Consider the following 24,587-nt stretch of genomic DNA (forward strand, 5'->3'; position numbering starts at 1 on the left):
TGTTTTATATTTTTAGTAGAGACGGGGTCTCACCATACTGGCCAGGCTGGTCTTGAGCTCCTGAGCTCAAGTGATCCGCCCGCCTCAGCCTCCCAAAGTGCTGGAATTACAGGCTTGAGCCACCATGCTCAGCCACAAAGCCTCTTTATTGGTGGCATTTAATTTTGCAATTCAAACTTTCATTCACTTCGTAAATATTCATTGGTAGTTGTTCTGTGTCAGGCACTGTCCTTGATGCTGAGGACACAGTGGAGAGCAGGATATCATCCTTGCTTTCAAGGGAATTTACAACTAGTCTAATCAGACATCTTAACAATTTTTAATAAGAAGAAAAAGGAATTCATTCAGAAATTCTGACTTGTGGACTTAAGTTCTAAAAGTTTCTTTGTACCTATGAAGATATTAGCTCTAATTTTAGTTATCTCAACATGTTCCTTTTATAAATAAAGCTATACGGTTGATGTATCTGTGAAAAGATCAAGGCTGCTCCATTCCAGAATGCTTAGAAAGTTAAGCACAGTATTATAGAATGGTTCTAAAAGATCAGTTTGTCTCACCTAATTTAACCTGTCTAACATGGGAAAACTGAGGCCTGAATAGGGAAAGTGACTTGATTAGGGTCACTTAACTGCCATGTAGTCTTTGTTTTTTGAGATTTCTTCCAGGTAAAATATAACTTTCAAAGTATAGTTGTAACTAGTGCTTTTATACATCTATGCTTGCCTGACACCTTTCTCTTATCCCCCCTGCACAGTAGGCACATCAACCTCATTATCCTTTCTTCTAAACTTGGTGGGAGCAGTCTTTTCTCTCACATCGTCTGTGTCTTTTTAATGTCTATTCTTTTTTTTTTTCTTTTGAGAGAGAGTCTTGCTCTGTTGCCCAGCCTGGAGTGCAGTGGCACGATCTCAGCTCACTACAACCTCCACCTCCTGGGTTCAAGAGATTTTCCTGCCTCAGCCTCCCAAGTAGCTGGGATTACAGGCGAGCACCACCACACATGGCTAATTTTTGTATTTTTAGTGGAAATGGGATTTCACCATGTTGGCCAGGCTGCTCTTGAACTCCTGACTTCAGGTGATCTGCCCGCCTTAGCCTCCCAAAATGCTGGGATTACTTAATGTTTATTCTGAGACCTCTCCAACACCATTCCCACCTTCTCCACTGATAAGCACTCTCCCCTACTGTACTTGACTCAGCTGCCTCAGAAGAACTGTCATACGTGCTGCCCAAATTAGCAATGGTCTAGGGTCACTTCCTCCGTTAATTTACTATTACCTTCTAAATGCCAAAATATTCCTACCACTATGCTTTTATAATCTTAAACAATGATCTTCTCCTTGAACATTCTAATGGCCTTACTCTTTTTTTTTTATTCTTCTTGACCTTTCATTACCATTTTGCAGCATTTCAATTAAAAAAATATGTGGGCTTGGGGGTTAGAAAGACAGATCTCAGTTTAAATCCAGATTCACCTTGCACCAGCAGCATGACATTCAGGCAAGTTATTTAACCACAATAAACTTCACTTAATTCACCTGTCAAATAGGGACAATGATAATTCCTACTTTACATGGTACTGTGAGAATGAAATAAGTTTATACAGGTAAAGTTATTCCTACAAGGCTGGGTACACAGAAGTACTAAGTGTTGTCTTCCTTTTCTTAAAAGTCCCCTCCTTTGGCATGGCACTCTCTCCACACGCTCATCTTCCTCTTTCAAACTCCACCTTTGTGTTGTTTCTTAATACCTCAGCTTTCAAAACATTCTTCAATCAGTGTTAATGACACCAAATCAAAGAGTCTGATTCTAAAATCTGAACCGAGGTCTGGTCACCTAATTTCACATCTTCATCAAATCCAAAAATCAAGTTAATCTCTCTTCCTCCCGAAACAGAGTCTCTCTTCTCAATTTCTTTTAATACCTCCATCTCTCTATTTATTAGCCAAAAATTCATTTTTCACTTTTTTCATCCTTTTTATTTTTTATTCAGTCATCAAATCATATAAGCTATCAAAATCTCTCTTTTAGCTGGGCACAATGGCTCATGCCCATAATCTCAACACTTTGGGAGGCTGAGGTGGGAGGATGGCTTGAGCTCAGGAGTTCAAGACCAGGCTGGGTCTTGAGATTTGTGAGATTCCACCTCTACAAAAAAAAAAAATATATATATATATACAAAAATTAGCTAGGCATGGTGTTGTATGCCTGTAGTCCCAGCTACTTGGGAGGCTGAGGCAGGAGGATCACTCCAGCCCGGGAGGTTGAGGTTGCAGTGAGCCAAGATGGTACCACTGCACTCCAGCCTGAGCAACAGAGTGAGACCCTGTCAAAAAAAAAAAACAAAAAACAAAACAAAACAAAAAAAAAACCCAACTCTGTTTCACTTGTGCCTTCCAAACACAGCTTTTGTAGTATCACTTCCCTACCCCCAAATCTTCAAGATCCCCAATACCTCCCAGACCAAGTCCAAATTCCTCAATCTTTGATATCTTTTGATAGCTTGAAATTCTTTCCCCATGAAGCTCCTCATGTTTAAAATTTCCAGCTTCTTCCTTCTCATGTATCCACATCCTTACTTAAGGGTTCAGCTCAGTGCAACCATCTCATGAAGCAACTACTGACCATTCCAGTTCTGCACGTGTATCTTCTTCTCTGAACTTACTGCATGCTTTTCCTCAGATACTGCCTGGCTCTATTATTTAATTCTTTCAGTTGTAGGTATTGTCTTTGAAACAAGACCTTATGAGCAAGGAATAGGTCACAGTTCTATTTTGTCTAAAACAGTGCTGCATACATAAAGGTAGTGCAATAACTACTTGTTTAATAAATAATACATACAAGTAGGAGCCAAAAAATTTAAATGCCAATAACTAGTCTAGTCTTTCACGTGACTTAGAAGCCCTGCTTCAAACGCTGAAGAAAGCTAAAAAGTGCTAGCCAGTCTGTGAACTGAATATTCCTCATCCCTAAATTAAAAGTGGCTAGCAAAGGGATCTATGTCTTTTTATGGATTCATTTTCAATATCTGCAACAAAAAAGTCTATGCAAAGATTAAATCTACAAAATTGTAAATGCATATCTCTCACGGAAATTCTTTTCTTAATTTAATTCTGTAGCATGCTTTGCATCACATGTTGATAAATTTAAAAATAATATTTAGTCAAGGCTGCTAATACTACTAAGATTAATTAGTAGAAATAAACGCATATCTAAAAATGTTCAATGACACTGCAATTTTATTACTTGCATAATATTTGGTAGGAATTGTGTTAAGCACTAGGGATCTCTGAACATGGTCTCTGTTATCAAGAAGTACATTATAAAAAATGTTGAATCAACAATAGTATGAAAATCAATCCATCCCAGTCATAAACTCAGTGCTGTGAGAGGACACTGAGCAGCCTGGTGTGTCTGACCCATAAGATTTGTGGGAGCAGGTGGAGGTGATGACATCGAAGAGGTAGGCTGGGCCGACCACAGAGTCTCTAATGCTCTCTGAAAGGGGATGAAATAAAACTATGGACTGGAGGATGATGGAAACGATGGATTGCTGGGTCAGAGAGCTAATCTGCAATAACCCAAATGAGGAATAAGGAAAATCTGAACTAAAACAATAATCAATGCAAATAAAATGGTTAGAAAAATTTATAGTAGCAGTGATCAGTAGGTTCCTATACAGAAAGATTTTGTGTCTCCCTCTACCTCCACCCTGCAGCATTTGGCACCTGGGGGCAGAAGTGTACAAAAAAAATGAATTATTCATAGACTCTCATTTGCTGTTGCTATTACTTTTATTCCAAAGTCTGATGCATAAATTAGTTACCCCATATATATTAAGAACATTCATTAGTGAGACTTTTTATAACTTCCACGTATCAGAGGGAAGCAAGACACTCCACCACATGCCAGCCACCACTCATCCCAGCCCAGCTGATCTTCAGAAGGACATGAACTTAAAGGAAGTGAGTCCATGCCATCGGACACAGAGGCCACACATTTTAAAGGAGTGACTGCTGTCATTAAGCATAAAGTCAGCTTTTCCTGGTAAATATGTGGTAGGGTACTGATGTGGGCCTCTAACATCTCATACTTTTCATGTTGGTATATAACATAAAAGAGAAAACTGAATTAATTAACACAATGAAGGAGCTTAATGCTTTTCCCAAACAAAAATATTAAAAAGATATTGAATCATTGCAGAGATTCTTTGAACTCACATCACATAGATAAGCATTTAAAAAACAATTTAGTCTTCTCTTCTCTTTTCTTTTTTCTTTGACAGGGTCTCACTCTGTCCCTCAGGCTGGAGTGCAGTGGTGCAATCATGGCTCACTGCAGCCTTGGCCTCCAGCTCAAGTGATCCTCCTGCTTCAGCCACCTAAGTAGCTGGAATTACTGGCGGGCGCCACCATGCCTGGCTAATTTTTTTATTTTAATTTCTGCAGAGACAGGGTCTCACTATGGTGCTTACGCTGGTCTCCAACTCCTGGCCTCAAGCCATCCTCCTGCCTGGGCCTCCCAAACTGCTGGGATTACAGGTGTAACCCACCCACCTGGCCTCCCAAACTCCTGGGATTACAGGTGTGACCCACTGTGTCTGGCCTATATTTCTCATAGTAATATAGTTATTGTGGGGTCTGAAACAGAAATAAATAAATGCAGAAATATCTAAGTAATTTCAACAAATGGCTCATGCTACAGATCAGTTTCTAGCAGGTAGAGCACCCAAGTATGTTCCTATAAATCTTAAATTAATGAAAACACATTATTACCAGCAAGGAAATAAATACTAGTAGATACTGGTATTTATTTAGACAATACCAAAAGACAAACACCACATTCTGTTCAGCTTTAATTTGTAGTAAGAAAGCAGGGATGCACATTCCTCTAGCAATACATACATGCATACATACATACATATATATATATATATATACATGCATATATACATAAATGTCCAAGATGCATTTCTAACAACACATCCTCAAAACAGGTTAGTTAGTATGTGCTAGGAAACAATCAATCCTTACTGCAAAATGTAATACCTCTGTATGCAGCATAAGGAGCAGTTTCCATTTACATTCCATCCTTAAGAATTACTTAGATTTGACCAGTGAGTGGGGCACTGATTAGCGTGTACCAGTGACTGTTAGCTTGAGTAAGTTACTCAACCTCTTTCTATTTTGATTTATTCATTTGGAAAAGATAAAAAAGTGAAGGCAATTATTACAGTAACACCATAAATATATGCTGTAAATTATTTCTAAGCCCTTTATATATTTGATCTTACCTGATCCTTAACATAAACATCTTTTACTTAACAGGTAAGGAAACTTAAATGACGGCCAAAGAACAGAAGAGGAAAGACAGTAACTCAGTGACTTGGCTTCCAAAGCAGTGAATTTCCCTGGAATGACATGGTTAAGGTTCTTCCAAAGTATAACTGAAAGGTCAGCATCAGTAAAAAAAAAAAAAAAAAAAAAGTAAAAATTGAGTGTTAAGTATCTCTATGGTAATAGAAAATTACTATTGTATGTAATTATCACAATACTTCATGAGTAATATACTTCATATTTCCAGTGAAAGTGACAAGAAAGATTTTGTGGTTTATTAGTCATGCCAGATTTCTCTAGGTATTCATAATAGATTGCTTAAAAAATTAGGTCTTGTCAATTGTATTTATAATTTGGTGGTTACTTCTGTATATAAAAGTACTTCAATTTTACGACACTATCTGGAAGAAGTTCAATAATAGATTTTTTAATACTCTACTCCTACAAAATGATTGTAAAGCTCCATGGGAATTTAGATTTGCACAAGTTATTAGGATGTGACCTTTCCCTTAGATTTCTTATTTTAGGATCAACTTAACATGGTATTTCCCCAGTGGGAGCTGCTGTATTTCCTTCGCAGATAAGAAAAATAGCAATCACAAATTATAGTGAGCAAACTTAGGGAAACATACATCTCTGTGATGCAGACAAAACTGAAATCTTAAAAGGAGAACACACTATGTATTCCTTGGGCTTGAGAGGAAAGCCATGTGGCTTGTTAACAAAAGAAAACAAAAGTCATGCCATTATGGTATTTCCCTGAAATTTATACCTAATTGTTTCTTGTCCCAGCCACCAAGTCTTATGCCTTTTAAAGATTATTAAAGATGCTTACATCACTAAATTTCCTATGTCCTGTCTAGTGGGAGTATAAAAGGTTAAAAATATCTAACTTTTAATAATTTATTTCAGATCACAGGATCTGGACTGAAGAACAAGAGTCACAAGCTTAAAGGAAAAAAAAAAAAACTAGAACAGTATGAAAGAGAACACAGTTGCTTTCCTTTTGCCCCATGGAACCAGCTTCCAATTATTGAGTACTTACTATGTAACACTGTATATGTATTATTTGTGATATATAAGTTATTGGCGGTATCCAAAGAACCAAGAATGCTATAACTCAGACTGTAGAGCTCATAATTGGCTTTATTTATTTATTTGAGGCAAAGAAAACTGGGGAAGGAGACACTGAACCCCCAAACAGAAAGTTGAGAATGGAGAGTTTCACCCATAATCTTTTTCCTATTCATTTTAATACATTGTAAACATATAGTTTTGTATCTTAAAATTCTTATTATATCTTTATACTAAAATTTGTTTCTCAAATATTCAAACCACAAATTGAAAAATATTTGGTTTTAAATAAATATTTTTTAAAAACTGATTTGAACTTATCTCTATGAAAGTCCTACTTTGTTAAATCTGCATTTTCAAAAGCAATCATTTCTTCCTAATAACTAGCAAGTTAGACTTAAAGGTCGTAAGGGACCCACAGCACAGTCTTTACATTTTATTTAAATTTGACATAGCCTCAGGAAATAATCTGTAACTTCTTTGCTATTAAGCTGGGTTTTAAAAAAAAAAAAAAAAACACCATTTGGGAGGCCAAAGCAGGAGGATTGCTTGAGGCCAGACGTTTGAGACCAGTCTGAGCAACATAGCAAGGCCTCATCTCTGAAAATAATTTAGCAATTAGCCAGGTGTGGTGGTGTGTGCCTGTAGTCCCAGCTACTCCGGTGGCTGAGGCAAGAGGGTCACTTGAGTCCAGGAATTTGAAGTTGCAGTGAGCTATGATCGCACCACTGCACTCCAGCCTGAGCAACAGAGGAAGGCCCTGCCTCTAAAGAATAAAAATAAAAATAAACTGCTCACTTCGTTCTAATCTCTAAACAATTATCGAAGCTCTTCACTCTCTAGCCTCTCACTATCATACACCCAAAGCCTTAAGTAAATGATAATTCATTTAAATTAACAGAAATCATTTAAATATATTTCCAAAATATGTTTTGTATGTTTTGTTCATTTGCTATTAATATATCCTCCAAGCAATTTGAGATGTCATAAAATTAATAATGCAAGAGTAAGGTAATTAATTGCTCAAACACTTTAACAAAGAAATTCCTCTCTTGGCCATTTATCTGAAAAAAATAATTTTTTTAATTGAGTGAAATATGTACATAAAGATATTCATGGTATGTAATGGTATAAGAATAAAACATAATTACACAATAATAAAAACACCAGAAGCCACCTAAAAACTGGCTTAGTAAATTACGTGCTATCACTAAGATTAGCCAGGTAGAAATGAAAAATTTATAGGACATAACAGTGAAAGAGGCTGAGGGCCAAGGGATACATATACGGTAACTGTCAGTAAATAAAAAGCATACACATGTGAACAAAACTGGAAGAAACTACAGAAGAACAGTTTGTGTGGTTGTGATCTTTTTATTTTAAAAAGCATTTCACAGCTTTTTAGTAATAAAAATGAAATGAACAAAAATGAAACAAACCCAAAGGCCAAAATTCAAAAGCAAAAGTAATTTGTCTTCGTTCCTAATCGCAGTTCCACCCGCCTTTAAGGTTGGGGCAGTAAGCATTGCCGACGTTTCAACATTCAAGCCCTGAATTCATAGCATGGGTATAGCTAGGCAGAGAGTTTATTTACAGAGGGCAAGACTGAACTTTGCATGTGAGCACATACAGAAAATGATAAAGATCGTTGTGTCCTATTAGTAATTTACAGAATTGTGATTTGCTCCACCCAGTACATCTATAATTGAATTCCTCAGTCATAAAATCATTGAGACCAAACAAGTTCAGATATCTTTTATCTAAACCCTTTTTCTCCCTCACCATCAGTTAGCATATTTCTTATGGGGCTTTTCTTCTTTTTATAGATTCATTTGTCTTAGTTATAAATTAACCCCAAAAGAAACTCTCCCAGCCACCCGGCTCTACTGTTTCCTGTGTACCAGATTTTTTTTAACCTCACAATTTATGGTACACAGGCCATTTAAACTGCCAGTTGGTAAATGATGTCCAGGAACCATCTTTAGATTTTTTTTTTAAAAAAAGGTTCCTAAGGATTAATGGTCCTCTAAGCAGAGATTCCCCTTAGAGCCAGACACCCTGGCAAAGAAGTGGAATATAACTGCTGAAGACTTGTTACTTCTTTTTTAGTTTTTAAAACTGTAATAAAATATACACAATATAAAATTTACCATTTTAACCATTTTAAGTGTGCATTCAATGGCATTAAGTACATTCACAATGTTGTGTAACCATTCTCCAGGATGCTTTCATCTTGCAAAACTGAAACTGTCCCCATTAAACACTAACTCCCCATTCCCTTCCCGTGCCCCAGTCCCTGGTAAGCACCATTCCACTTTCTGTCTCTGTGAAATTTGACTACTTTAGGTGCAACTTCTGTTATTTCTTATTTCACATAAAAAATGTGAACTAGTGTAGTTTGCTAAATTAGTTGAACATACACAAGAGTTACCAGCAAAAAAATTCAGGGTTGAATTCCAAATACTTCACATTTCATTTTTCATACCAAAATGCTTGAATTTAGACCGCTCATTTTCAGACACCAAACTACATACCTGCTCTTAACTTTAAGAGTTTGCTCTTTTTATTTTAAAAGGCTTTATGCTTTTCTAAACTGATTTTCTAGACAACTTAATGCTGTCATTGATTTCCTTTAAGAATGAAAGTCCCCGTAGTACTACTTGTATTCACTGAACTCCCAGACAATTTGCCTAGAAACGATATGGTCTTCTTCTCTCCTCTTCCCATTCAAACAAATATAAGACTACGAGTTCTAAATTCTTGTTCAAATCCTGTCTTGGGTAATGATGATTGGTGGATCAAGAGATTTTTTTCAAAGTATTTCACGAAATACTTTGACAGTTCTGGTGTGAACATTCAAATCAGACCCTCACTGTCACCAACAAAAAACACTGCTAAGATGTGGTTCCTGAGAAGGCAGAGCTTTGTGGAGTTATTCCCACTCACAGGTTTCTAGACGGCTGTAAGCAACTGGCTAAAGTATTAAGTACACTAAATAGAGACCAGGCTTGTACAGGTAGGGATGGGAGTGTGTATGAGAAGGATTAGAAAATAGCTCAAGAAATAGTCTTGATGAAAAGAATGCCCCCTCATTACTCTGTTCTAAGATTTGCAAATGCAGAATCTTACTCTATAAATTAGCGAAAATCTAATGAGAATGATTATTTAGTGACTCCATTGAGACCTGTAAAAAACTTCTTAACTTAAAATAATCTGAGGCTTACAGAAAGGTTGCAAAGATAGTGGAGGGAGTTCCTACGTACCCTTCAGCCAGCTTCCCCCCCAGTTACCACAGTGCAGTCCCAGCACAATTATCAGCGTTGATACACTGAAGCCAAGATACAGCATCCACCTGAGTTCCAGCAACAGATGAATGGATAAAGAAAATGTGGCTCACATACACAATGGAATACCATTTAGCCATAAAACAGAATGAAATCCTGTCATTCATGACAACATGGATGAGCTTGGTGGTGATTATGTTAAGTGAAATAAGCCAGAAAGATACCACATGTTCTCACTCATAGGCAGAAGTTTAAAAAGTTGATCTCATAGAAGTGGACAGTAGAATAGCTGCTACTAGAGGCTGGGAAGGGCTGGGGATAGCCAGAGATTGGTTACCAGACACAAAATTACAGTTAGATACAAGGAACAGTTCTAATGATCTATAGCACTGTGGGGTGAATATAATTAACAGCAACCTATTGTATATTTTCCAATAGCTAGAAGAGCAGATTTTGAATGTTCCCAACACAAAAAAATGGTAAATGTTTGAGGTGATGGATATGCTGCTTACCCTGATTTGATCACTACACATTGTACGCACGTACTGAAATATCACACTGTACCGCATAAATATGTACAATTATATGTTAATTAAAAATAATAATAAAAGCAAAAAAAGACCTAATAAATTGAGAATGGCACAATACTATAACTATTTGGATTTCACCAGTTTTCCTACTAATGTCCCTTTTCAGCTCTAGGATCCAATCCAGGATCCCACATTGCATTTAGCTGTCATGCAATATTCTCCTCCAAATCTGTGGTGGTTCCTTAGTAAAGATGTGTCTTTTATGCCTCTGACACTGTTGAACAGCGAGGGTCAGATATTTTGAAGAATGTGTCTGTATTTAGGTTAAAGCTTTCTCATAGTCAAATGAGATTAAGGATGTTTGGGAAGAATTCGAAAGGCATGATGTGTCCTTTTCAGGACATTCTATCAGGGGCATATGAGCTCACTACGTCTTATTATCCCTGATATTGACCTTGATCATGTGGTTAAGGTGGTGTCTGTCAGGATTCTCCACTGGAAAGTTACTATTTTTCCTTTTGTAATTAACAAGTAAGTGGGGGCAGATACAGCAAATATTCTGTTTCACCTTAAACTTTCACTCAATTATTTTATTTAATTAATTAATTAATTTATTTTTTGAGAGGGAGCCTTGCTCTGTCGCCCAGGCTGGAGTGCAGTGGTACGATCTCAGCTCACTGCAACCTCCACCTCTTGGGTTCAAGTGATTCTCATGCCTCAGCCTCCCAAGTAGCTGGGATCATGGGCATCCACCATCACACCCAGCTAATTTTTGTATTTTTAGTAGAGATGGGGTTTCAACATGTTGGCCAGTCTAGTCTCGAACTCTTGACCTCAAATGATCCACTCACCTCAGCATCCCAAAGTGCTGGGATTACAGGCGTGAGCCACTACGCCTAGCCCACTCACTAATTTTAGTATTTATCAGTGGAAGTTGCATGCAGCAATTATTGCTGTGGCTTTGTGACAATAATTTTCTATTTCCCCCATTCCTTTTACATTTATTAAAGTCTTCTACAAGGAAGAGCTATTCTCCCCCCATTTATTTACTTATTCAGTCATTTATGTATATCAATCTGGACTCGTGTATATATTTTATTTATAAATAAGATTATAATTCGATATTATAGGTAGTTATTTTATTGATGAAATTGTTCCAGCTTTGGCCACTGAGAGCTCTTTCAGATTGACTCTTCTGAGCACATCCTTACTTTCTCACCCCACAACATCCTCCAGGCTCAGCTTGTATTTTCCCTGCCCCAGCCTTAGAATTAACCACTTCTCCAAAGAGCTCTGATTTCCTTTAAGGAAAAATGGTATAGATTGAGATCTCTTATCCAAAATGTTTGGGACCAGAAATATCTCGGATTTTGAATTTTTTTGGATTTTGGAATATTTGCTTAACACTTACTTGTTGAGCATCCCAAATCCAAAAATCCCAAATCCAAAATGCTCCAAGAGTATTTTCTTTGAGCATCACCTATATGGCCGAAAAGTTTGGAATCTGGAAGCATTTTGAATTTCAGATTTTCAGATTTGGGATGCTCAGCCTGTATTTGGAAACCACGATCTAGTTTGCTACTGGAGAGTCACTGCTTCTAGGTCCTCTAGAAGCAGACAGAGTTAGCAAACACATATACGTATAATAACCCACATATATACACATCTCTATATTAATTTCTGTATCTATCTATCTGATGATTCTTTATTCAATGTTGTGGATTTCATTTATTTGCAGATTTCAGGAAAGTGAGCTATTCTGCGATAGCTCATGATTTACCAAAATCAACAGTCCTAAAACTACATAAAACCTTAAAGTGGCACGTCTCCTTTTCCTTCCCAAAACAGTTGGGGACTAAGAACTGCCTTAGAACCCTATAGTTAGGCCTCGGAAGGATAAATTATCCATGGTGGATATCCCAAAACTTTGGGAGCCCCTGGAGCCTCTGAAATCCTACCCCAATCTAGTCGGTTCCAGGAAGGAAGTAGTTTTAATGCCAGGTGCCAGCTATAACTTAGCAATTCTTCCTCCTAGAATGGAGCACATTTGGCTTATACGAAGCTACTTTCTCCTTTGTGACCACAGATTATGACTGCATGGCCAATAGGGAACCAGGAAAGAAATCTTAATTTTTATCTAAATTTAATTAAAAGTATCATAAGAATCTAAAATAATGTAATTATTACTTAAGTAGAAAAATAAGATGAATGTAAAAGACTTTAATTAGAGATTCATTTTTAAGGACCTGAGTTATTTCTCAACTTCTAGGTCATTTTCCTATTCTACCTTTGTTTTGTGTTAGACAAATATGTTACACTGCATAGTCCAACTGACTGGAAAATTATATAGCAGAAAGTATTATAATAGTCAAAAATCACTTTCTAGGAAATTTTACAATAAAATACAATGTATAATTTGCATATTCTTTAAAAGGGATACTTTTCAATACAAATGCAGTATAAATTCTGATTTTACTTACCGTTAAAGGCTGACTCTTTTTTGAGAAAATGGCCTTCTTGTATATTTGTGGTTTAGTGTTGGCTTCTTTCAAATCTGAACAATAAAAAAGAAACAAGATTTTCAATATACACACATGTTCAAAATGTGTACATATGTACATAGCCTAGGCTGCCAAAATGTACATGCCCAAATAAATTTACCTTCTCTATTGGATTTCATTCTGAATGTTTGCTTTCCCTGAGCCTACAAGGCTTTCTATTCTCTGGAAGTAACTAACAGACCACAAAATGATTCATCATAAATCATGCAGGGCTGGAGAATCTTTTTAAAATTATTTCATAAAAGAAACATGTATTAGATTCACTTCACCTACTTTCCTATTTCCGTCACTAACATGAATGAAGTCCCTTTCCATCTTTTATGTCCCATGAATGACGATACCTCTATTACTGCGCAGACTTAAGAAAAACTAGACCTTAAAAGGATTAATAACCCTGAAAGTTAATGTTTGATAAGTTATACATTGCAAAAACAATCCTTAGTAAAATACAACTTCATTCTAGATGACACATGGTTATTAAGCCTAAGGTGACAGTACAGTTGTGTGCCACAACCACTTAGGCAAGGCAAATGCAGCACACCCCTCGCAAAGCAGACTTTTCAGAGGATGAACCAGAGAGCGGATCATCTAAGTAAACAGTCCTAGGGTCTTAGGATTCACAACCTTATCTCTTATGAAAGGCTCAAGGATCCTAGAATAGCTGTATTTTCCATCAAGACAAAACAGCATCTAATGCCAAAAGCCTTATCATCAGGGCTTGAATAGCGCCAATATCAAGACCCGACATTCTACACAGTCTAACCTACATGAAACTCTACAGTATTTTCTCTTTTAAATCTGTACCTTTTAATTTATAATTTACAAAAGCTATTTTATTACTTAACACATGGCATAAATGTAGTAGACCATGAAGATAAAATGTTTTCCCATTTTGTTAACTCTAGCAGGAAATAATATAAACTATAGCCAATGTATTTTGCCGATTTATTTATTTCTCTGGCATTGTTTAGTACTTCTATTTGAAAAATGAGAGAAAACCTTTCCACTTTGGAAGGCTGAGGCAGGCGGATTGCTTGAGCCCAGGAGTTGGAGACCAGCCTGAGCACCACAGCAAAACCCCGTCTCTACAAAAAATAGAAAAATTAGCTGGGCGTGATGGCGTGTGCCTGTAGTCCCAGCTACTCAAGAGGCTGAGGCAGGAGGAACTCTTGAGTCCCGGAGTTCAAGGCTGCAGTGAGCTATGATCACACCACTGCACTCCAGCCTGGGCAACAGAGTGAGACCCTGTCTCAAAAATAAAAAAGAAAACTTTTTAATACAGACTCAATATCAAAAATAAAGCAACAATTTTCTTTTCAGAATGGGACATGTTCTTCTTTAGAAAGAGCTAATGTGTCAGTGTGTAATGCCCACATGTTTTATGTTTTCTGGCTGTGACTGCTGACCAGTATCACAGCAATTTACATAAACACACTCTAATGTGTTAGCCAGAAATGAAAGGAGCACCCACAGTGAAACCACTCATTACACACAACAGGCAGAACACATGAGAGATGAGAAACACCTTTATCTATGACAGATTACCACTGGGGTTTTTTTTTGTTTTTGGGTTTTTTTTTTGTTTTTTTTTTTTTTTTTTTACATTTAAGGCAACTATTAAAAAGGGCTCAAATATGTGAAAACAAAGGAAAAAATTTTAATCTAAAAAATGGAACCAAATCTGTATGTAAAAATTAAAGAATGTTGATTCCAGGTTAAGATTAAGTTGTACCAGCTTTCCTTGATACTTGTGCCAATTTTCCTTTGAAATACATAGGTATTTCTTCAGAAGTAGATGGGCAAAAAGTAAAGATTTCTAGAAACTGGTATCTATTCCTAGTGTGTAGCCCCAAGTGTTGGATCAAAGAGAAAACTTGGCTGGTTCTTACTACTGTCAGAGTCAGGTAGATTTAGGTAATCTTTCCCCAGACCCCCTCCTGCTACTAGTCCTCTTCCTTCTGAACCCATTCAGAATTGCACTGTATCTTAGCAGGAATCGTCTCCAGATGTGAAACACAGTAGGGCAGAGACAAGATCCATTCTCGGGGGAGTAGACACCAAGGATTGCAGTTCTTTCACCTCTGCCATCTGGTCAATTAACTCAAGAGTAGTTTATATTCATTTGATTATAAACACCCTACCCATCATCCCTAGAAGCCAGAGAGCTGGGCTGTGAAGACAGCAGACAATTGCCTCACACTTCAACACAGCCCACGTTATTAGATAGGGGCTGTTATCTCTACTCACACAATGATTTTACATCTGGGATGGGATTTTTACTAGAATCTAATAATAAGGCAGGCCAACGGCAGTTTACTCAGACTAACTTGTCTGAAATGAAATAAATGGTGAAGTTGACTTAAGATATAGAAAAATAATTAACAGCCGGGCGCGGTGGCTCACGCTTGTAATCCCAGCACTTTGGGAGGCCGAGGCAGGCGGATCACGAGGTCAGGAGATAGAGACCACGGTGAAACCCCGTCTCTACTAAAAATACAAAAAATTAGCCGGGCGTGGTGGCGGGCGCCTGTAGTCCCAGCTACTCGGAGAGGCTGAGGCAGGAGAATGGCGTGAACCCGGGAGGCGGAGCTTGCAGTGAGCCGAGATTGCGCCACTGCACTCCAGCCTGGGCGACAGAGTGAGACTCTGTCTCAAAAAAAAAAAAAAAAAAAAAAAAAAGAAAAATAATTAACAATGGAAATAATTGAAAACTTCAAAGAATTACTTCTCCCAAAAGCTATTAGTTTTATAGGTGATTTTTTAAAGCTTTCAAGGAAGAGATAATTTTCTTACTACATAAGCTGTTTCTGAGTAGGAAAAAATATAGTGACATAATTAACTTTTCTGGAGTATCATAACACTGATATTAAAACCTGACGACAGAGAAAAATATCAGTCCCACTTATCAATATTGATTTTAAATAATAAATAAAATGCTAATTAACAATTAAATCCTCTATTAAAATAATGAACCACCATAATCAAGTTATATTTATCTCAGAAAGGCAAAGAAGATTTAATATTTGAAAATCTATTAAAATATGTCACAGCACTAGGTCAAAAAACCGTATGATTACCACAAAAATGAAAAAAAACAGTACTCAGTAAAATTCAACATCCATTCTTGACAAAATTTCTTTTAAAAAGTATGAAACTTTAAGAACAAGAATATTAATCTCAAACTTTACAATCAGTATCATCTTAATTGTGAAATACTAGAGCAGCATTTCCCAAAATGTATTCTATAGATAACTTGTTCCCTAAGATTTTCCAACAGAAAAGGTTCTACCACAAAATAAATTTCCATATGGTCTTCATTTTTGGAGATTAATAAAGTACATTAGCATAGTATGTACTCTGCAAACCTTGTAATTTAAAAAACAAAACCACCATCAACAATAACAACCTGCTTCTCGGTTTAATTCAACAGTTCGCAAACTTACTTGAACACGTGTTTTTAATTTTTTATTATTTCACTCCTCAACTCCCTTTACTGTGGTTTTTGTCACCTACCTTTCTACTGAAACTTAAGTCCATGCCATCTCCTTCCTGCTATGCTAAATCCATTAGACTTTACTTGACTTCAATTCTATTTTTCCAGTGGCATGCTGATAAATATTTAACTGGCTCTCCTTGCAGAGAAAAATGCCCTGATTGGTAGTGTTTGCCAATTTTTGTGGTGTAAATACTCCCACCACGACTGATTTAAAAGCAGCACAAATATTACAATGTATTTCCACTACTCAGATACCATGGGCATGAATCATCTCAGCAACGTAAAGTAATTAGGAAGTGGTGTGCTTTGTGTATTTATTACTTTTATTTTTAATATAATGTTTAACTGTATTCAATTTAAGTTTCAATAATGGCGTGCGTAGCAATTGGCTCAATAAAATTCTGAAAATTTAACAACGTGGCTCCAGCACACCACGGTCTCTGCCTCTGCAGCATTTGATATTTTGCCCATCCTCCACTATTAGATCTGTCTCTTTTCTTTTCTTTTTTTTTTTTTTTTGAGACGGAGTCTCGCTCTGTCGCCCAGGCTGGAGTGCAGTGGCGCAATCTCGGCTCACTGCAAGCTCGGCCTCCCGGGTTCACGCCATTCTCCTGCCTCAGCCTCTCCGAGTAGCTGGGACTACAGGCGTCCGCCACCACGCCCGGCTAATTTTTTGTATTTTTTTTTAGTAGAGACGGGGTTTCACCGTGGTCTCGATCTCCTGACCTCGTGATCCGCCCGCCTCGGCCTCCCAAAGTGCTGGGATTACAAGAGTGAGCCACCGCGCCCGCCCTCTTTTCTTTTCTTGGCTCCTTGAAATCAGTTTCTTTCTTTTTTTTTTTTTTTGAGACAGGGTCTTGCTCTGTCACCCAGGCTGGAGTACAGCGGTGTGATCATGGTTTACTGTAGCCTCAACCACCCAGGCCCAAGTGATGCTCTCATCTCGGCCTCCCAAGTAGCTGGGACTACATGTGTGCACCACCACACCTGGCTAATTTTTCATTTTTTGTAGAGTCGAGATCTCCTTATGTTGTCCATGCTGATCTCTAACCCGCCTTGGCCTCCCAAAGTGCTGGGATTACAGGTGTGAGTCACTGTGCACGGCCTCCTATTATCCTACCATATGATGACTATTTTAGTCCCTTTTCCTAGTACCCCTTCTTTCTGAGATTTTCTGTTTTGTGTTCTCCAAGTTTCTTCTTGGCCTTCATCTCTTCTTTATATTCTTGTCCTCAGCACTGTGACTCACAAACACATCTACTTGCTTACAGCTCCCAAATCTATCTCTAAACACAACTCCTCTCTTGAGAGTTCCAAGAACAATTCAACACCTAATTGGACAACTCCTCATTCTCTGCAAAATTAAAAGAAATTCCCTTCTTTACCGGGGTCTTTCAAAATACATTAAAGAAAATTCAGCTTATAATCACAAAACAATCCTTCTCATATACTCCTTCCCTTTAATTTCCCCTTAATTCTCTTTAATTTTCCTTTAAGTGTTTTCATACACCATGCTCTCCAAACTGTCTCCTTCACCAAAGGCCGTCCTACCTACACACAGTCTTTATTCCCAGCCCAGGAATTTCACAATCTCTTCCTCCTCCTCTCATTCCCAGCACTTTGTTATGTATATCAACCCAAATCTTCTGCTTTTTGTGACTAGTTCCTTTCTACTCATTCTCTAATTCTTTTTCATAAAAATATAGGACTGACCTTGTAAGATCAACTTTTTTAAGAGTAGGGGAAGGGATTATTGTACTGTCAAATCACAATTCTCTTTGGTGGGTTGGGGGAGGTGGAAGTATGTGAACACTCACAAATGACTAATTTTTGTCCCATGCAAGTAAATACATGGATCTGTCCCCTAACCCCACCATAGCTGACTGATTCAATTAGAGGCCAGAGACAAGATGAGCCATTTACATTCCTCTCCGGATTTTTACAACACTGACAAAATTTGCTATATTCAATTGTATCCTGAGACAAAATAAAATGTCTTTATTTAGATTAAGAGGAATTTAAGAAAGAGAGAGATAGAAAAAAAAAAAGAATTTCCTAACAGTGGTTGATTTTTAAGTGATGATGAAGTTACTAAATATAAAGATTTGGTGATCTAATTTACCTTGTCATAAGCAACAACAGGTACTTTCAAGTTGCTTACTACTTACAAGACACATAAGCTGATTCGCAGTAAATTAACATAACCAAGAGTTTAAATTTAATCCACCATTACATGTGAATATGGTTACACTTGTATAGGTCTAATTGTTAAATGCGGAATAGTGGTGGTGGTGGTGATGGGATGTGGACATCTCATTCCCTGGAAGGCCAAATACTTGCAAAGTAGGCTCCTGTGCATGACAGGCTGGCTGGGTTCAGATTGTCTGGGTTCAAATCCTAGTTGTTATCACCTGGCAGGTTATTTTACCTCTCTGTTCCTGTTTCTTCATCTGACTTTAATACTGTATATCAGGGGTTCCCCACCCCAGGGCCGTGAAGCAGTAGCAGTCCATGGCCTGTTAGGAACCGGGCCACATGGCAGGAGATGAGTGATGGGCGAGTGAACATTACTGCCTGAGCTCCGCCTCCTGTCAGATCAGCAGCAGCCTTAGATTCTCAAAGGAGTGCAAACCATATTGTGAACTGTGCATGTGAGGGATCTGTGTTGCATGCTTCTTATGAGAATCTAACTAATGCCTGATGATCTAAGGTGGAACAGTTTCATCCTGAAACCATTTCCCCCTGCCACCAGTCTGTTGAAAAACTGTCTTCCATGAAACCAGTCCCTGGTGCCAAAAAGGTGGGGGACTGCTGGTGTACATAGCTGTTGAAAGAATAAAGTGAGATAATGTATATAATGTGCTTAAAACAGAGCCTGATATAGAATAAGCATTCAACAAATATTAATTATTACCATCAAGAGCTAGATGACTTCTTTGGTGCTTGAGTTAATTATGGAGTAATCATTTAGAAGGATAGTTAAATCACATTTTGGTTCAAGATTTAAACTGCAGAATGGTCTAAAGGTAGAGAGAATGGAGAGAAAACGTTCTCTAAGCACGAAATTGTATGGTTACATTTATAAATTGATTGTAAACTAAGTTACCTTAATGAGTAATATTAGTCCAAAAAGTTATGGTGGCTACTTGGGATTAGGTGGTAGAACGACACTATAGATTTGAAATATTAAGCAACAATTATTTGGTGGCCGGGCGCAGTGGCTCAAGCCTGTAATCCCAGCACTTTGAGAGGCCGAGGCGGGCGGATCACGAGGTCAGGAGATCGAGACCATCCTGGCTAACACGGTGAAACCCCGTCTCTACTAAAAATACAAAAAAAAAATTAGCCGGGCGTGTTGGCGGGCGCCTGTAGTCCCAGCTACTCAGGAGGCTGAGGCAGGAGAATGGCGTGAACCCGGGAGGCGGAGCTTGCAGTGAGCCGAGATAGCGCCACTGCACTCCAGCCTGGGGGACAGAGAAAGACTCTGTCTCAAAAAACAAAACAAAACAAAACAAAAAAACAATTATTTGTTGAGCATCTGCTATTTGTTAGCAGTGTTCTAGACAATAAAGATACAGAATTAACAAAACAAATACTCCAGCTCTTGTATGACTGCACATATGAAAGTGTAATAAAAAATTAGATGCTGAAGACATCTGCTATGTCTGCATTTGGTAAAAAGAAGACAGAAACCAAGGTTGTTAAAGACAATTAGGAGTTATTCAACAAGCCATTATGCTTACAAAAATTTATGAGTCAAAGTCTACTGACCTCCTTCTACCAATTTGAAGATTAGTGATTCAATACTTTAAAAAAATCAATCAAAACCCATTTATAAGTGACATCCAACTTTATTTCGTCTCACAAAGAGCAACATAACATTTTGTTAATGTTAAATTCAGAATAAAAAATCCCTATTTGATCATGTGTTTAGTAGATAAAAATATACTTCACTTCCACATTACAGTCAGAGACAACCAAAGGCAGAGACAGTAGGAATTGGGAAAGAGAGGAAAGGAAGCAGAAATTCAGAAGGAGAGAAACAGAGACAGAAAAAGAAGGAAAACAGAAAACATAGGGAACACCAGGAACGAAAAAGGGGAGAAGGATAGAGGGAACAAGAACAAGAGCTAGTGCCACAATTGAGGGGAAAAGAGGAGGAAAGAGAGGAAGAAAGGAAGGAAAGAAGATAGAAGAGAAGAAAGGCTCAGACATTCCGATTAGTCAGAGGCAGTAACTTTTCCATGTTCAAGCTCAGCTATTTACTTTGGATATCAGTATCAGAGAGAGTCGTCATTAGTTGTCAAATATTAAGAAATTAAGGAGCCACCAAAATTACTCAGCCAAAAAGTTTTCCCATTGTTATTACATATAAATGCGACTTTAAAGAAACCATCTTTGCTTCTCTCTGTATTCACGTTTTCCTTTGCTCATACTATTTTTCCATTTGAAATATTTTCTCCGCCCTCACCTCACATTCATTCAACAATATTCAATAAATATTTATTGGGTAACTACTGTGTAATACCAGGCACATGTGAAATTTTTACATACATCTTAATGAAAAGTATACGCTGTTTTAACAATACACAATGAAAATTGGCTATTTTAACAAAATATTCTACTAGACTTGAAGTGAAACAAATTTTTTTCTTCTGCAGCTAACGTTTTTCTTCACCTCATACCATAAGCATTAAAATCATCCTCATGAAAATAATGTCCTTTATTTGAGTTAAAAACATTCTAGAACTTCCCCCAAAATATAGTAAGGCTATCACTCCTATAGGAGTCTACGTCCTCCACATCCTCTAAAGTGCGATTAACCTGTGATCATTCTAGCTGTTAAACAGAACAGTTTGACATTTGCAGTAACTAGCCACATAAGTTGAACAATAAAAGTTATTTCACCCAATTAAAATGGCATCCCAAAGACATCCTCAAGTGGGTAGTCACGCCTGGTCTTGTTCAACCACAACATGACATCACAGGGGCAAGAACGAATGATGTACAGGTCAGCAGCTCGACTGCAATTTATGTAACTCACTTCTGCAGAAATTTGCATGACTTGTGACACACATCACGTGAAAGAGGAACTTACTATAAATATTAAAGTTGGATATAAGTGAATGTCTGAGAAGGCATTAGAGAATAGTACCTGCTTTAAAAAGAATTGTGGAACTAACTGTACAGATAAGTTCAAAATTGAATCTGCATGTAAATTTAGGTAACTGTAATTCCAAGTGCTAATAGAAACAGACAGAAACTTAGTATAGGTACTGATGTTCCAACACAGCCAATTATGAAGAAAACATGTTCTACTAAGTTCATATTAGAGAACAGGGAGTCATGGCACCTTAGAGTTACACAAAACCTTATAAGTCACTTACTCCATTTCTCCCACCAAAGCAAGACTTCTTGAGAGATGATTCAAACTCTGCATGAATATGTCCAATGACAAAGCACTCACTTTCCCACAAATCATCCTTTCCCACTGTGGGACAGCTGTAGTTATTAGAATGCGTTCCTTATGCTGAGATGAACTAGACCTCCCTTTAATTACTAGCAATCCTTTGACAAAGAAGGACTATTTATGTGACAGTGAGCTCCACAAGGGAAAGTGCCAGTCCATCTTGCCTACTGCTCTGGTCCCAGTGTCTAGCACAAAGGGTGGGACACTGTAAACGTGCCATAAAATGACTACCTGGCCGGGCACAGTGGCTCACACCTGTAATCCCAGCACTTTGGGAGGCTGAGGCGGGCAGATCACTTGAGGTCAGGAGTTCGAAACCAGCCTGGCCAATATGGCAAAACCCCGTCTCTACTAAAAATACTTTTAAAAACTAGCCGGGTGTGGTGGTGCATGCCTGTAATCCCAGCTACTCAGGAGGGTAAGGCAGGAGAATCGCTTGAACCCAGGAGGCGGAGGTTTCAGTGAGTTAAGATCGTGCCACTGCACTCTAGCCTGGGTGACAGAGTGAGACTCCATCTCCAAAAAAAAAAAGACTGCCCTACAGGAGTCAGCCATCAACTCCACTCATTCATCCTTTAGGGCAGTGGTCTTCTAACTCTGGGATGAAGGAAGTTTCCTTGTCTCTTACACCCATTGTGGATATTGCTATGAAATGCAAAATCATGTGCTTGAATATCATAATAATATTAAAATTTTAAAGGCTTACCCTCAAATCTATCCTTACTGTGTGCCAGGTCTGTAACTAACACTTGTGGGGCAGCATCAAGCCACGGACCACACTTTGAGCATCATTCGCTGCTTCAGAGCATCATCCACAACTGCCCTTCCACTTCACTCTTACAGGCCCATCTCATGGTATGTCCAGATTTTGCAGCAGCCTCCTGACTGCTTTCCCTGCATGCTACTGCCAAATCAATCTTCTGATTCAATCATCTCACCCCTCTTCTTACGATCTGGAATCTCCCCGCTCCTGAGATAAAACCCACACTCCTTCTCCTGCATTCCAGACCCTTTATCATCTGGCCTAAAATCTACACTTCCAACCATGTTTCTCACTACTCACATCCACGCACTCTCCACTTCAAACTGGTTAATCTCTGCAAACCTTCCCTTAACTCTATGCTTATTTGCTATTCCAGGCTTTGTTTTCTTATACTGGAAATTATTTTCTCTTTTGGTTACCTCAAACCAGGAACTTTTTTTTCTTAATTTGAGGTAAAATTCACAATTCAAAATGTATTTATGAAGTGTACAATCCAATGGTATTTAGTAATTCTTAAAGCTGTGCAATCATCACCTCTGTGTAGTTCCAAAACATGTTCATCACCTCCAGAGGAAATCCTGTACCCATTAAGCAGTCACTCCCCCTTTCCTTTCTCTTCAGTCCCTGGCAACTCATCTGCTTCCTATCTCTATGGATGTACCTACTCGGGATATTTTGTACAAATGGAATCATCCTTTAATTCCCTTCTTGTTTCATTTTCTGTATTGTTTTTAGTATTTTTCGTGAGGCTATCCTGTCAATCCCTGAGCTTCCGAAGTTTAGTTCAATTCCCACTTTGTCTACAAGGCTTTACCTGGCTGTGCCCTCCACTCTACACTGATCTTAGCCTTCTCTGAATTTCCGTAGCATTTGTTTTCTCCCTTTACTTATTTTAGCCCTTAATCACATACTGCTGTGAATTGTTAGTTACCTGTTTCAACATTACCCCTTCTTGGCTCACGTAGATGATAAGCTCCTAGCTACAGAAGCTCTGGTATCTCCTTTGTTCCTAGAACCAACTTGAACACATGTGCAACTCTTGTGTCTGGCAAGACATGAAGGAATAATAAATCAAGAAAACTGAACTCTAGATGATGAATAAGAGAAAGCCTCAAACCTGTTTCAGTTCTTTATCCTTCCTTATATTATCTTCTCTTGGTAAGAGAAGCATCTGCTTTTGTCTAGCAGGGCACTTCTTTGCCCTAGTAGCTGAACAGGTGTGGTTGCAGGAGGAGAATGGCAGGTTGCCAAAGGGTGGAGAGCATGGAAGTTCCTTGCATTGATCTTTAATGAGCAGACTCCTACCTCCATTCTACACTCACAGATGAAGGCCTACCAAGAAGAGTGGATGTCCAGAGATGTCACAAGGTCCATCTATTTGCTTTGCTTGTATATGTAAAGCAGTTTCTCTGGCATTTTGAAATTGCTCATTAACACATATCTACCTTATAAAAGGAGATTAACTGTTAAATAATTGTGATGATAATACTTGTGATTCATATATGAACTAGCTGAGCAACTGAATTAAATTACATATTATAAACAAATGAGGCCAAATCTTGATAGTGTTTTATCTAACATTTAACGAACGAAGTTTAAGAAGAGAACCAGTTTTATTTTATGCATGAGTAGTAAGTCTGAATAACATTTTGTATTGGGCATTATTGCAAATTTTTCTCCAACTGTGGTACTAAGCAGAGTTTGTTACAGTTGCCATTGAAAGTCTCCAAACAAGAATGCAAAACAATGCTCTGGCCCTTAGGCCATTAAAAAACCTGTTCTTCTGACCAGAACAACTACAAGGTCCAACACAGAATGTTGAACTCTATAATTAACATTTTTCCCTTTCATATCCCATTTTGCCTGCTCTGGAATAACAACATGGAAATTTCTCCTGGCATTAGTTTCATATCATTATGTATCATAAAAACAATACATAAAATAGGAATTAATATTTTAAAGAGTAGTTTAGGAAATTCCCTAAGATTGTGGAGAATCCTATACAAGTGATATTGAAAAAGCACACACTTGTCCTCAAAATAAAATCAAGTTGAAAAGTATTAAAAAGTGTAT

At 37.9% G+C, this 24,587-nt stretch overlaps 1 protein-coding gene across 12 annotated transcripts in view; it reads right to left on the minus strand.

Annotated features, from left to right (window-relative positions):
• The window catches only part of PPARG (peroxisome proliferator activated receptor gamma), a 189,552-nt gene that overhangs the window by 117,432 nt on the left and 47,533 nt on the right, over positions 1-24,587 (minus strand). For 10 of the 12 annotated variants that reach the window (XM_055259414.2, XM_055259413.2, XM_055259410.1 and 7 more), the window contains one exon: positions 12,705-12,778. The gene's annotated coding sequence lies outside the window, so the exon portion shown is untranslated. Of the gene's footprint in view, positions 1-12,704; positions 12,779-19,195; positions 19,296-23,445; positions 23,560-24,587 lie in introns of those variants that run through there. The other 2 variants (XM_063630329.1, XM_055259418.2) reach the window with 2 other exon arrangements.

The sequence above is a fragment of the Symphalangus syndactylus genome, chromosome 21 (assembly GCF_028878055.3).
Source record: "Symphalangus syndactylus isolate Jambi chromosome 21, NHGRI_mSymSyn1-v2.1_pri, whole genome shotgun sequence".
NCBI classification, from domain to species: Eukaryota; Metazoa; Chordata; class Mammalia; order Primates; family Hylobatidae; genus Symphalangus; species Symphalangus syndactylus.